Genomic DNA, 12408 nt, shown 5'->3' with positions numbered 1-12408 from the left:
ATACACAGAGGTTACAGGAATAGGATAGAAAAGAAACTTTCCATGGTCTTTTGGAGAGTCAGTGCTTTTTTGATGGGCCAAATGGCCGCCTCCTGCCTTGCAGGGATTTTATGAATAATTCAATATGGAAGTAGTAAACAATACAAAATGTACAATGACTGTGGATCCAATATATATTGGATTTTACTCATAACAGCAATATCCTTTGATAACTTTGTCTTACTGTATTTTGTGGTTTCAAAAAGCACCATGGTCTATTAAAACAGCTAAAAATGTATTTATATATACACTTTCAATATTGACATTATTTATTATATTAACCTGGGTATTTACTTTACCATTACCAAATAACAAATTTAGTTGTACTTGGATTCAATCACAATCTACTTATGGCAAACCATATCTTTAATTTATCCAATTCAACACTAACAATTTAAATTAGCAGTTGTAGATCCTACCCAGAATTTAAAAAATGGTGTCATCTGCAAATAAAACTAATTGAAATAACTTTGATACTTTACAAATGTGATTTATAAAACAATTAGGACCCAAAACAGATCCCTGAGAGATTCCATTTACAAGATTCATATATCTGATTCATAACCATCTACTTTTACAAACTGTTGCCAGCATAGATAGCCAATTGGCCCACATTAGCCCTTGACCAGCAATTCATTTGGTTCCATTCCTTTGCCTTTTCCCCACAGTCCAGGAAATTAGGTTTGCTTCAAAAAAAATGTTCCAATTCTCTGAGGCCTTCAGTGAATCTACCTTCATTATGCTCTCAGGTAGACCATTACACATCTTTGCCACATGCTGCATAAAAATGTTTTTCATGTCACTGTTGTTTCTTTTAATCTGTGTCCTTTGGTTCTCAACCATTCCACCCTTGCGAGCAGTTTCTCCAATGTACTCTGTTCAGATTCCTTAATTGTGAAAACCTCCATGAAATCTCCTCTCAACCCTATTTGATCAAGGAGAGCAGCCTTAACTTCTCCAACCTATCCATGTAATTGGCTCCAGGGAAGGGAGAATTGTGAATTCTCTGCACTTCCACTCCTCCTCCATCTGTGGTGCCCAGCACAGGACATAATAGCCCAGATGAGGCCTAAGCAAAGTTTTTAACTACAGGTTCACTATAACTTCTAAAACAAATGCAAAACACTTCAGATGCTGGAAATCTAAATTAAAGACAGAAAACGCTGAATAAACTTAGCAGGTCTGTGGACAGAGAAACAGCTAACATTTGAGTCTATATGACTTCTTCAAAGCTGAAGAGGTAGAAATGTAATAGATTGGGGGGTGGTGGACACCTATCTCTGATGGGTCTGTCATACCAGTGGGACAGGGCGTTCTTATGAATGGTGATGGAGGAATCTGGGATGTTGAGATAATTCTATGAGTACGTCTACTTAACTAATCCGTCTAATTTTGGCACTGGTCCACAAATGCTAATCAGGATGACTTTGCAGGACCAACTGGATTGGAAGTAATACTAAGAATTAGCATATTATTCGAAACGTAGCACCAGATAAGCAAACTTCCAATTTAAAAATGAGATCAGTTTCCAGACTGATCTATTAACACTGAAGTAACGTCTTTGCCTAAGCATTCCAAAAGCATTATGTGTTCTAAGTAGTGTTTCTCATTGACCCAATTAAATCAGAACTGGTTAGAGCCAGTCTCAGACAAGCCTTTTTGTGTAGAGTTTCAAACATGACACATCATGAAGTTCTGCTCAGGATGTCATTGATAGGAGCAGTGGATTTTCTTTTGCAGTCACTCCCAACTACGGCAAGCTTCCATGCCCAAAGTTCTACAAATATCTTCTTTTCAGCTACTGCTAACCAGCAGAATACTAGACATGGTAGTAAGGTTTTTCTTTCTTGTAATACTGGTTTTTTTCTTGTAATACTGGTACAATTATCTAAACTCAGAAGAACGGAATTCCCCTTTGAATCAATTCTACACTGGTATAAGCATTCCACCACACTTACAAGCAACAGTTGCTCACATGGAGACACCAAATGCAGGGAAGATGACCTATATGCTGAGCAAACTCTTATCTGAAGCTATAAGCATAAAGTGGTGATCCAGAGACTTAAAATTCCCCTCACATTCTGAGCTCTCAATATTGAGCTTTATAAAGTGTCTCAAAGTCCCAGGAAGAGCAATGTATCTTTTTCAGTAGTTTCAAGACAGTTTTCTTTAAAGTAAGGATTGCTGGTGAGGTGGGGATGAAGGTGATCTTGGTTAGCATTGCTCTTTTCCTTTTGGAACTAGCAGACCAACCCTAATCTGTCAGCATTTTCACTTCTAATTCCAGATCTGGTATACAGGTCTTCAATTTTCCTTATTTCCTGCTTTTTAGGCCAACATTCACAGTGCCTTAGTTATTCACCCACACATTTTCTCTCATGTCTTTGATGAATCTGTAATTAATGCAACTGGTTACCTCAGATGATCATTCCCCTTGCACCTTATTTCTGCTTTTCAATCTTTCTCCACCTCCACCATACCAATCACTGTCAACATTCTCATTAATCTTCTGTTGTAAAAGGCTAAACCATTGACTTGTCTTTTCTCCATAGTTTCTATTTTGTTTTCAGCAGTTCTAATGCAACTGTGTATTTTTACTTGCAAGCAAAGGGACAAATAGTGAAGAACAGATTCCAATCAACAACAAGAAAAACATGGGGAGATGACTGAAACCAGAAGGTTCTGAGGATGGGGAAGATGAAGCAAAATCAGGGGTTTAGAAAATGATGCTAAAGTTAAATGAAAAGTCTTCCAGCAATAATGGAACAAAATGAGGAAAAGATGCATAAAAGGCTTAAAGCTGTAAATGTGAAGGTACCTGTTGGGATATAGGGCAAAGATTGGATGAGCTGAAACCATGAATGCATCTATACACAAAATCAATGCACTTAAGAATGTGGAATCAAGGGCACAAGAACAAATTTTAAGAGCAGTAGGTCATCTGACCCCTTAGGTCTGTTCCTAAGATCATGGCTGATCTGCCGGTGACCTCAATTCTACTTTGCTGGCTGTCTACCATAATCCTCTACTTACTTGTCGATGGACTTCACTGAATTAGATTTTCAATGACCTACACTGCTCATTTGGAGGGCGGGAAGAATTCTACAGACCAATGGCCCCCAGAAAAATATTCTCATCTCCCTCTTAAATTGGGGACCCTAATATTTAAATTCTGTCGTCTTGTCCAAGACTCCACACTGTCCACCCAAAGAGGAAATGTTCTCTCAGCAACCACCCTGTCAAGTCCACTCAGAACTTTATATGGTTCAATAAGATCACCTCCTTTTCTAAACCCAAATACATAATCGGCCTAACCAGCTCAACCTTTTCTCACACAACATCCCCTTCAGCCCATCAGCATGTCAATTGCAGAAACAACGATCACATCCCAAAAAGTCAACGATATAAAGCGCCTTCACTCAACTGCACCCTTCACTTGCACTATCACATATGCAGACATTCAAAATAATTGAAACTGAACAATTTACACAATTTCTAAAACATTAGATGAAATCTGATACTGATCTAACCAAATTACAACACAGATACCTGTAGGATTCATACAGAATCCCTACAGTGCAGAACGTGGTCATTCGGCCCATCGAGCCAGCACCGACCACAATCTCACCCAGGCCCTATTCCCATAACCCCACGTACTTACTCTGCTAATTCCCCTAACACTAGGATTAATTTAGCATGGATACAAAAACCCAAGCAATATTACCAACTCTGGCATTGCTCCGTGATCAGGGATAACAGTGCACCACATTTGCACTTTCCAATGTTAAATTTTTTAAGTTAGTAGACAGCAACTATGTTTGAACACAATAGAAAACCACAGAAAAGTTAGTGCAGAAAGAGGCCATTCAGCCCATTGCGTCAGCACTGGCCATAACTGAGAGAAAAAAGAAATGAGGCCCTTACTTCAATACTACTTTCCAGGACCTAGTCTTTAGCGTTGCAGGTTACAGCACTTCAGATACAGAACCAGGGACCTTTTAAATGAGTTGCGCATTTCAGCCTGGCAGTGAATTCCAGATGTCCACCACCCTCTGGATGAAAATGTTTTTGCTCAAGTCCCTGTAATCCTTCTACCAATCACCTTGAATCTATATGCCCTGGTAATTAACCAACTAGGGGTAAAAGTGTTTCCTGTTTACTCTGTCTAGACCCCTCAATGTTTAAAAACCTCAATTAGGTCACACCCTAGCCTCCGCTGTTTGAAGGAAAACAACTTTAGCCTATCCAATCTCTCCACATGGCTTCAATTTTTAAGCCCTGGCAACATTCTTATATCTCCTCTGCACACTCTCCACGGCAATTACATGCTTCCTGACGAAAACTGTACGAAAAAAACTTCAGCTGCGTCCCAACCAGCATTTTATACAGTTCCATTATTACATCCTTGCTTTTGTACTCAATACCTTGCTCAATAAGGGAAAGTGTTCCATATACTTTCTTGACCACTTTGCATATCTCTCCTGCCACCTTCAAGGGCTGATGAAAGTGCATCCCAAGGTCTCTCACTTCAACACCGACTCAATATCTTCTCTTTTACTGTTTGCTTTGTTTGTCCTCCCGAAATGCATTACCTCTCACTTTTTTGGATTTAATTCTATTTGCCACTTTTCGACTCCTCAACCAAACCACTGATGTCATTCTGGAGTCAAAAACTATTTTCTTCACTATGAACTACACTTCCAATTTGTATCATCTGAAAATTTCCTAATCAAACCATCCCCATTTAAGTCTAAACCATTAATACATACAACAAATAGCAGTGGAACACCACTGTAAATGGTTTTTATTTGCAAAAACATTTATTGACTATGACACTTTGTTTCCTGTCACTGAACTCATTTTGGATCCAACCTGCATGGTCCTGCATCTTTTCTGACCAGTCTGCCATGTGGGACCTTGTCCAATGCCTTACTAAAATCTACACAGACAATATATACTTGTACTACCCTCACCAGTCCACCTTCTTACTTCTTTCAAAAATTTAATTAGTAAAACACAATCTTCCGCTAACAAAATCATACTGATCAACCTGTACCTAAGTGACAGTTTATCCTGTCTTGCAAAATTATTTGCCCACCACTGAAGTCAGACTGATTGGGCTATTGTTTTCTGGCCCAATCCTCTAGCTCTTTTTAAATAATGGTACAATGTTTGCAGACCTCCAATCCTCCGGAATCTTTTGATTTGTTTTATTATTGTCATGTGCATTGGGATACAGTGAAAAGTACTATTTCTTGTGCGCTGTACATACAGTACTTGGGGAGAAGGGGAAGGTGCAGAATATAGTGTTACATTATAGCTAGGTGTAGAGAAAGATCAGCTTAATATATGGTAGTCCATTCAAAAGTCTGATGGCATCAGAGAAGAAGCTGTTCTTGAGTCAATTGATATGTGATCTCAGACTTTTGTATCTTTTTCCCCAATGGAAGAAAGTGGAAGAGAGTACCCCGGGTGCTTGATTATACTGGCAGCCCTTCTGGAGGCAACTGGAAGCGTTGATGGAGTGAATGGATGGGAGGCTGGTTTGCGTGACGGTCTGGGCTACATTCACAACCCTTTGTAGTTTCTCACAGTCTTAGAGCAGGAGCCATACCGAGATGAGATACATCCGGAGATGAGATACATCATTTCTATTGGTGAGAGTCATAGCAGATACGCCAAATGTCCTTAGTCTCCTGAGAAAGTAGAGGCGTTGGTAAGCTTTCTTAACTAATGGGTCAGCACAGAGGAACCAGAACAAGTTGTTAGCTATCTGGACACCTAGAAACCTAAAGTTCTCAACCATCTAGTGATTGGAAAATGATCCTCAAAGTACCAATTATTTCACCTTGGTTTCCTTCAATAGCCTGGAACACAATCCATCTGGCCCTGGTAATTTATCCACCTTCAAAGATGCAAGTCCCTCTAGTACTACTTCTCTCATGACTTCTGAACTGTACTTCAAAGAATCTATGCCTTTAAGAGGAGAAGGTTGGAAAGAAAAATATAGTTTGCTGTTATACTGAAATGCGAAAAGCATGATTTTCAATATCTGGTCCCTTCCAAGCATGGAAAGGTTAGTAGTGAAAGTACCAGAAGTATCTTGAACTCTCCTGGTGCAAGGAGAGAAAAGCAATATCAGGTGAAGACAAAATGAGGCTGTTTTATTATAGGCGACACATTATGGCAAATCATGTGGATAGTTATGAACTTGCAAATGGAATTGCACATTATCATTAACATCTAAAGACACAACAACACATACCTGCCTGTCACATTGTTTAAAAGTATGTATGCAATACAAGTTTCTTCAAATTTATATCTTTTGCTTTAAAATTCAAATCTGAGCATTCCTGCCTCAAAACTAAACAGAAAATTAATATGATTTCCTCAGAATCAAGCAAAAATCTACACTGGCTACCCACATGTAATTTTTTTTGATCACACAAATACATTTTTTAAAATGTAGACTTCTAGTACATAGATTTATTAACGTAACAAAACATCCCAAGATGCTTCATAGGAGCATTATTCACGAAGTATGATACCCTACTACAAGGAAATATTAGGCCAAATGACCCAACAGCTTGGTCAAAGGAGGAAGTTCTAAGAAGGTTTTAGAGGAAAATGAAGTAGGAGAGGCACAGAAGTATAAGGAGGATGTTCCAGAGTTTGGAGTCAAGGTACAGTCATCAATGGAAGAGTGATTAAATTTGGGGATACACAAGAGGCCACAATTAGAGTATCTCAGAAGGCTGTGGGAAATTACAAAAAGAGAGAAAATTAAGCCATGAAGGTATCTGAAAACAAATATACAAATTTTAAAATCAAGACTTACTTGACCAGAAGCCAGTGTTGGTCAGTTCAGGGATGATAAAGGAATGAGACTTGAGTTATGGCACATACAGAATTGTTTTAGACAACCGCAAGATAACAGACAACAGAATTTGAAGACCAGTCAGAAATGTGTTGGAACAGTTGAGGCGAGAGATAACAAAAGCATAGAAGAAGGTTTCAGCTAAACTGAGACATAGGCAAAGCCAGTCAATGCTACGTAGGTGGAGCTAGGCAGTCTTAGTGATAGAACAAATGAGGCTGGAAGCTCATTCAGGATCAAATACAATGCCCAGGGGTGCAAACAGATAAACTTACCTCAAACAGTTGGCAAGGAGATGGATGGCATTTGGAACAGAAACCCAGAGCAATGACTTCAAATCTTCCCAATATTTAATTGGGGGAAATTTATGATCATTCAGCATCAGGTATCAGATCAGATAAGGAAGCTGATAATTTAGCAACAGTGGGTCATTAAGAGGTGTAGTAGAGCTGGGTGCCAGTGTGTACCTTTGGGCATTACTGGTAAGGCCAACATTTGTTGCCCATCCCTAAGTGGCTTTGAGAAGGAGGAGCTGACTTCTTGAGCCATTGCAATCCATGAAATGTAGATGCAGTCACAGTATTGTTTAGGGGGAAGTTCCAGGATTTGACCAGCCACAGTGAAGAAACAGTGATATATTTCCAAGTCAGGATGGTGAGTGATTGGGAGGAGAACTTCCAGGTGGTGGTGTTCCCAGGTATCTGCTGACCTTCTTCACGATGGCAGCAGCTGTGGGCTTGAAAGGCGCTGTCCAAGAAGCCTTGCTGAGCTCCTGCAGTGCCACTTGTAAATGCATAGCAACAGGTCATTATGCCAAACCTACAAGTTGTCTGTGTTTATGCTCCACTCAAGTCTCTTCCCATTTTTCCTAGTCTGAATTTAATCCTTTTTTTGTCATTTCTATTCATTTATGGGACATGGGCATTGCTGGTTGGCTAGCATTTATTGCCCATCCCTAGTTGCCCTCGAGAAGATAGTGGTGAGCGACGTTCCTGAATCACTGCAGTCCACATGCTGTGGGTTGAACCACAATGTCATTAGGGAGAGAATTCCATTTTGTCATGATTACCTAGCCTCCCCTTAAATGTATCTATACTACTCACTTTATTTTTGAGTGATTTCCACATTCTACTCTCATCTAAACTAGAATATGCCTATATTGAACATTATATATTCAATTACACTGGAGCCAAGGGGTTATAACATGAGGAGGATAGGTTGCACAGACTAGGCTTGTATTCCTTTGAGTAAACACTAAGGGGTGAAGTGCTAAAAATGATCAAAGAAGTTGATGGTTTTTCTGCACCTCCACCATTTCCTCTGGTGAAGAATCCAGAACAAGAGCGGGCAACCTTAAACGTAGTGTCAAGCCACCCAGGGTGATGTCAGGATGCACTTGACATGCAAAAGGAAGCAGAAATTGAGAACCACCTCTCTATCCACCCGCAAAAGAAAATTTCAAAACTGAGATTCACAGATTTGTTAGCTGAGTCTAAGGGTTAAGCGCATGGAGTTAAGATACAACAGATCAGGCATGATTTTAATCAAATTATGATTTGTTTTCCAGATTACAAGATCTGACTATCCATCAGGTCTTTTGATCCCATTGATTGCAAAGTACTCAGATCTCCTGGGATTGTAAACGGAATTATAGAAATGCAACTTCTCTATTATTTTTAGTTTGTTTTCAATGGCATGCCAAGGTAAATGGAATTTCCCAATATTTTCAACAGTATTTTAAAGGACTGTCCTTCAACCCATACTAAGCTATGTCTAAATTTTTTTTACAGGAAGATCCATACAAGATGTATATTTGCAGTCTGCATGACCCACAATCTAAACTATGAGACCAAACTAAAAGACGTACATTTATGGAATGAATGCTCATAGTCAATTTAAAATGACTCCCATACAACATTACAGAATTTATATTTCCACCTAATCAGCTTCTAAAAACCCCCAATATATCAGATCCTCTGTCACTCTGCCATTAAGGATTTAGCGATGGGGTAACAATAAACCCACCAAAATAGCAGTCATAAGGAAGCAACACACAAAGTTCCATTATATAAAAAATGTTTGGTGAAGATAAAATACAAAAAATAATTCAAATTCAGGTGAGAAGTTATACTTTTAAAAGTTGATTTATGTAGTCACTTCCTAGTAGGTTACTGCCAAACCACACAGAACAGGCTCTATTTTGTTTCACTGTTGTGATTCTCAGCGATCAGAAAACTTCAAAGTCAACAAGCAACGGACCCAGAAGTCAAAAACCCCAAAATTACACAAGTTTAATGCTACAATGCTCTGATTCCATTCTGTGTATGAACAAAGTCTCTACAAGTCAAACAAGTAACATGAAGAGCTTGGTGCAAATCTGACAAATGGAGTATCCATTTAGAATAGGATAACAAAATAAATTAAAACAAACAAGTTTGCATTCAACACCAGTTCAAAAATAAGTTCAATAATCTAATTACTGATTTAAATTCAAGTCAGGATAATTGTTAAAAAATACTCACTACCCTTAAATTCCACATTTCAACCGTCAGTTTTGATGCAAGGGAATGAGGCAATCCTAAACAAAAAATTGCAGAATAATCTGGAACCACGCCATTGTTTAGTAAGCTTTCCATTGAAGTTACTTCTCACTCCCCTTCTCTGTCCCTTATGTGTATGGCTACAGACCATGGCTCATCACCATTGTGATATCACAAGAACAGCTTCACTATGAACACTGCACATTCAAAATTGTATATTCATTCAGAAATCAAATTTAGCTATTTGAAGACACAGGGGCAACCCATTACTAAAAGATACACCCGTAGAACACAAATAATGGCATACATAGTGAAACAAACTTATCTAGAAAGGGCAAAGCCAAAAACATTTCAAATTTAATATAAAACCAGGCGCAACTAATGGCAGTTGTGGACAACTGTAAATAGATTACATTACATACCACTTTCTGGTCCCAGACAACTTAACATAGCTGATAGAGTCAACACTTGCCACAATTCAGAGTAACGGGCACCAAACAGAGTATCTTGACAAGATAAAACGTTCCTAAGTTCGCACTTGGTCAACAGTGCATAAATACACGGTCAACATTAAAAGAAAACTTCAAAGTGAGCAGAATTAGATGAACAGATTAACCACCGCTCTGAACACTTGGTTGTTGGGGGGGGGGGGGTGGAAATAGTCCATGTCATACGTCCTTCCGTTCCCTTTCCGAGAAACTGCATGGTTAATCCTGTCGCTGCCAACACAATCCTGACGGTGGACATCTTTGTTAATGGATTTGTAGTTCTCGTCGGGCGCCGGAATGGCCTCCTGACAGTGTGTGTGTCGGTAGGGAGAGACAGAGAGAGAGAGTGACTCCTGGGGATGCGGTTTGCGGACCCCCTTCCCGGGAACAAAAGACTTTGGCCCCACTGACGCGTCTCAATATAGACTAAAGAGCGGGGGGGGGGGGGGGGGGTCACAAAATTCAACATCACACACTTCAACATCTCAGAGAACAATTTGGGGGGGGGGGGGGGGGAGAGATTCGGGGACAGAGAGCATTATAGCGACACAATTAAGAGATAATCAACTCAGGGTCATTTTTTGCGGGGGGGGGAAGAGAATCTCACATCTTCAATTTTTTTGAGGGGGTGGTATAGGTTATAAACTCCCCCCCCCCTCTTCTCCAGTAGCCATACGCCTGATTTTGGGGAAGGTTGGCAGCGGAGTGATATCTTCACCGACACCCCGGGGGCCCACTGAGCAGAAAGAACGCAGCCAAGTAAACCACAGCGGCTTTGTTTTTTTTACCTTCAATCCTGTCCGGCCTCCTGATCCATTCCCGCACAGCGACACAAACCCGGGGTGGGGGTGAGGGTGAGTGGGGGTGAGTGGGGGGAGTGCGGGAAGGAGGATGAACCCCCACCGGGCCACAGAGAGGGGGTGGAAAAGGGGCCAACGAGAAAGCCGACAACGACCAACCGAGCCGGACCCGGGCCGGGGTAAGGGCCGCTCCTACCGCCTCCCGATCGCACTCAGAAAAGGAACAACACCTCCCTCCCGGGTGGCCGGCCTCCTGCACGCTCCCTCCGCATTCATCGCAACGCTGATTCCTGGCGTCTCTTTCCTTTTTTTTCTCCCCACTCTTCCCCTTCCTTTCCACTCCCCTCACAACCCCTTTAATTTTTTTACTTAAAATAAATAAAAGTTTAAAAACAAATGGAATCACGCCGCCGCCATTTTAGGTGCCGGCCCCGAGCAAGAACAGCTGGTAACCAGGGGGAAAGCGCGTCACATGACTCCGCCCCTGGGGGCGGGGCCTGGCTGCTGCGCATGACGGGATAGGCTGGACGGCACGTGACCCTGGCCCAGCCTACTCCCGCTTCCGCCCCGCCTCTCCACGCAGCTAGAAAGCATCAGAGAATCGTAGAAACCCGACAGTACAGAAAGCGGCCATTCGGTCCATCGAGCCTGCACCGACCATAGAATCCCTACAGTACAGAAAGAGGCCATTTGGCCCATGAAATCTGCACCGACCGTAGAATCATAGAAACCCTACAGTACAGAAAGAGGCCATTTGGCCCATGAAGTCGGCACCGACCACAACCACACCCAGACCTTACCCCTACATCCTACGCATTTACCCACTAATCCCTCTAATCTACGCGTCTTGGGACACTGAGTGCAATTTTTTTTAGCGTGGCCAATCCGCCTAACCCACACATCTTTGGACTATGGGAGGAAACCAGAGCACCCGGAGGAAACCCACTAAACAGATGGAGCGCAGCCGAGTAAACCACACGCAGACATGAAGAGAATGTGCTAACTCCACACAGACAGTGACCCAAGCTGGGATTCAAACCCAGGGCCTTGGAGTTGTGAAGCAGCATTGCTAACCACTGTACCACTGTGCCACCCCAACCAAAAGGGGCCCAGCCTTTTCCCTCTGAGTAAGAAGTCTCTCAACACCAGGTTAAAATCCAACAGGTTTATTTGAAATGTGCCACGCACCGGACGAAGGAGCAGCGCTTCAAAAGCTCGTGCTGCCAAATAAACCTATTAGACTTTAACCTGGTGTTGTGAGACTTCTTATTGTGCCCACCTCAGTCCAACATCACACATCTGCACGCCACATCTTCCCCTTTGAGTCAGTGCAGTCTGGCCTTCCTCACTCTTTGGTGAAGTCACAAAAGTGCAATCTGTCCTGTCGTCATCAACAATACTTTTTACTCTATCCCAGTACATATGACAATAATAAATCAATTCAATCATTTTTTTCAAAATTAGTGTCACAGTTATCTTACAGTAACACTGCAGTTAAGTTACTGTGAAAATCCTCTAGTTGCCACACTCTGGCATCTGTTCGGGTACACTGAGGGAGAATTTAGCATAGCCAATGCACTTAACCAACGCATCTTTTGGACTGTGGGAGGAAACTAGAACACCCAGACAGAACCTACATGGACATGGGGAGAACATGCAGACTG

The 12408-nt window shown here is 41.4% G+C and overlaps 1 protein-coding gene across 5 annotated transcripts in view; it reads right to left on the bottom strand.

Moving 5' to 3' along the window:
- Positions 1-11183, bottom strand: part of aff4 (AF4/FMR2 family, member 4) — a 103816-nt gene extending 92633 nt beyond the window's left edge. For all 5 annotated transcript variants that reach the window (XM_080201365.1, XM_080201366.1, XM_080201368.1 and 2 more), the window contains exon 1: positions 10733-11183. The gene's annotated coding sequence lies outside the window, so the exon portion shown is untranslated. The remainder of the gene's footprint in view (positions 1-10732) is intronic.
- Between the last annotated feature and the right edge of the window lie 1225 nt (positions 11184-12408).

Source organism: Carcharhinus amblyrhynchos, chromosome 13, assembly GCF_965287045.1.
Source record: "Carcharhinus amblyrhynchos chromosome 13, sCarAmb.v2.hapA, whole genome shotgun sequence".
Lineage (NCBI taxonomy): Eukaryota > Metazoa > Chordata > Chondrichthyes > Carcharhiniformes > Carcharhinidae > Carcharhinus > Carcharhinus amblyrhynchos.
The sequence above is the reverse complement of the archived record's forward strand: the minus strand, read 5'-3'. Positions and strand labels throughout refer to the sequence as shown.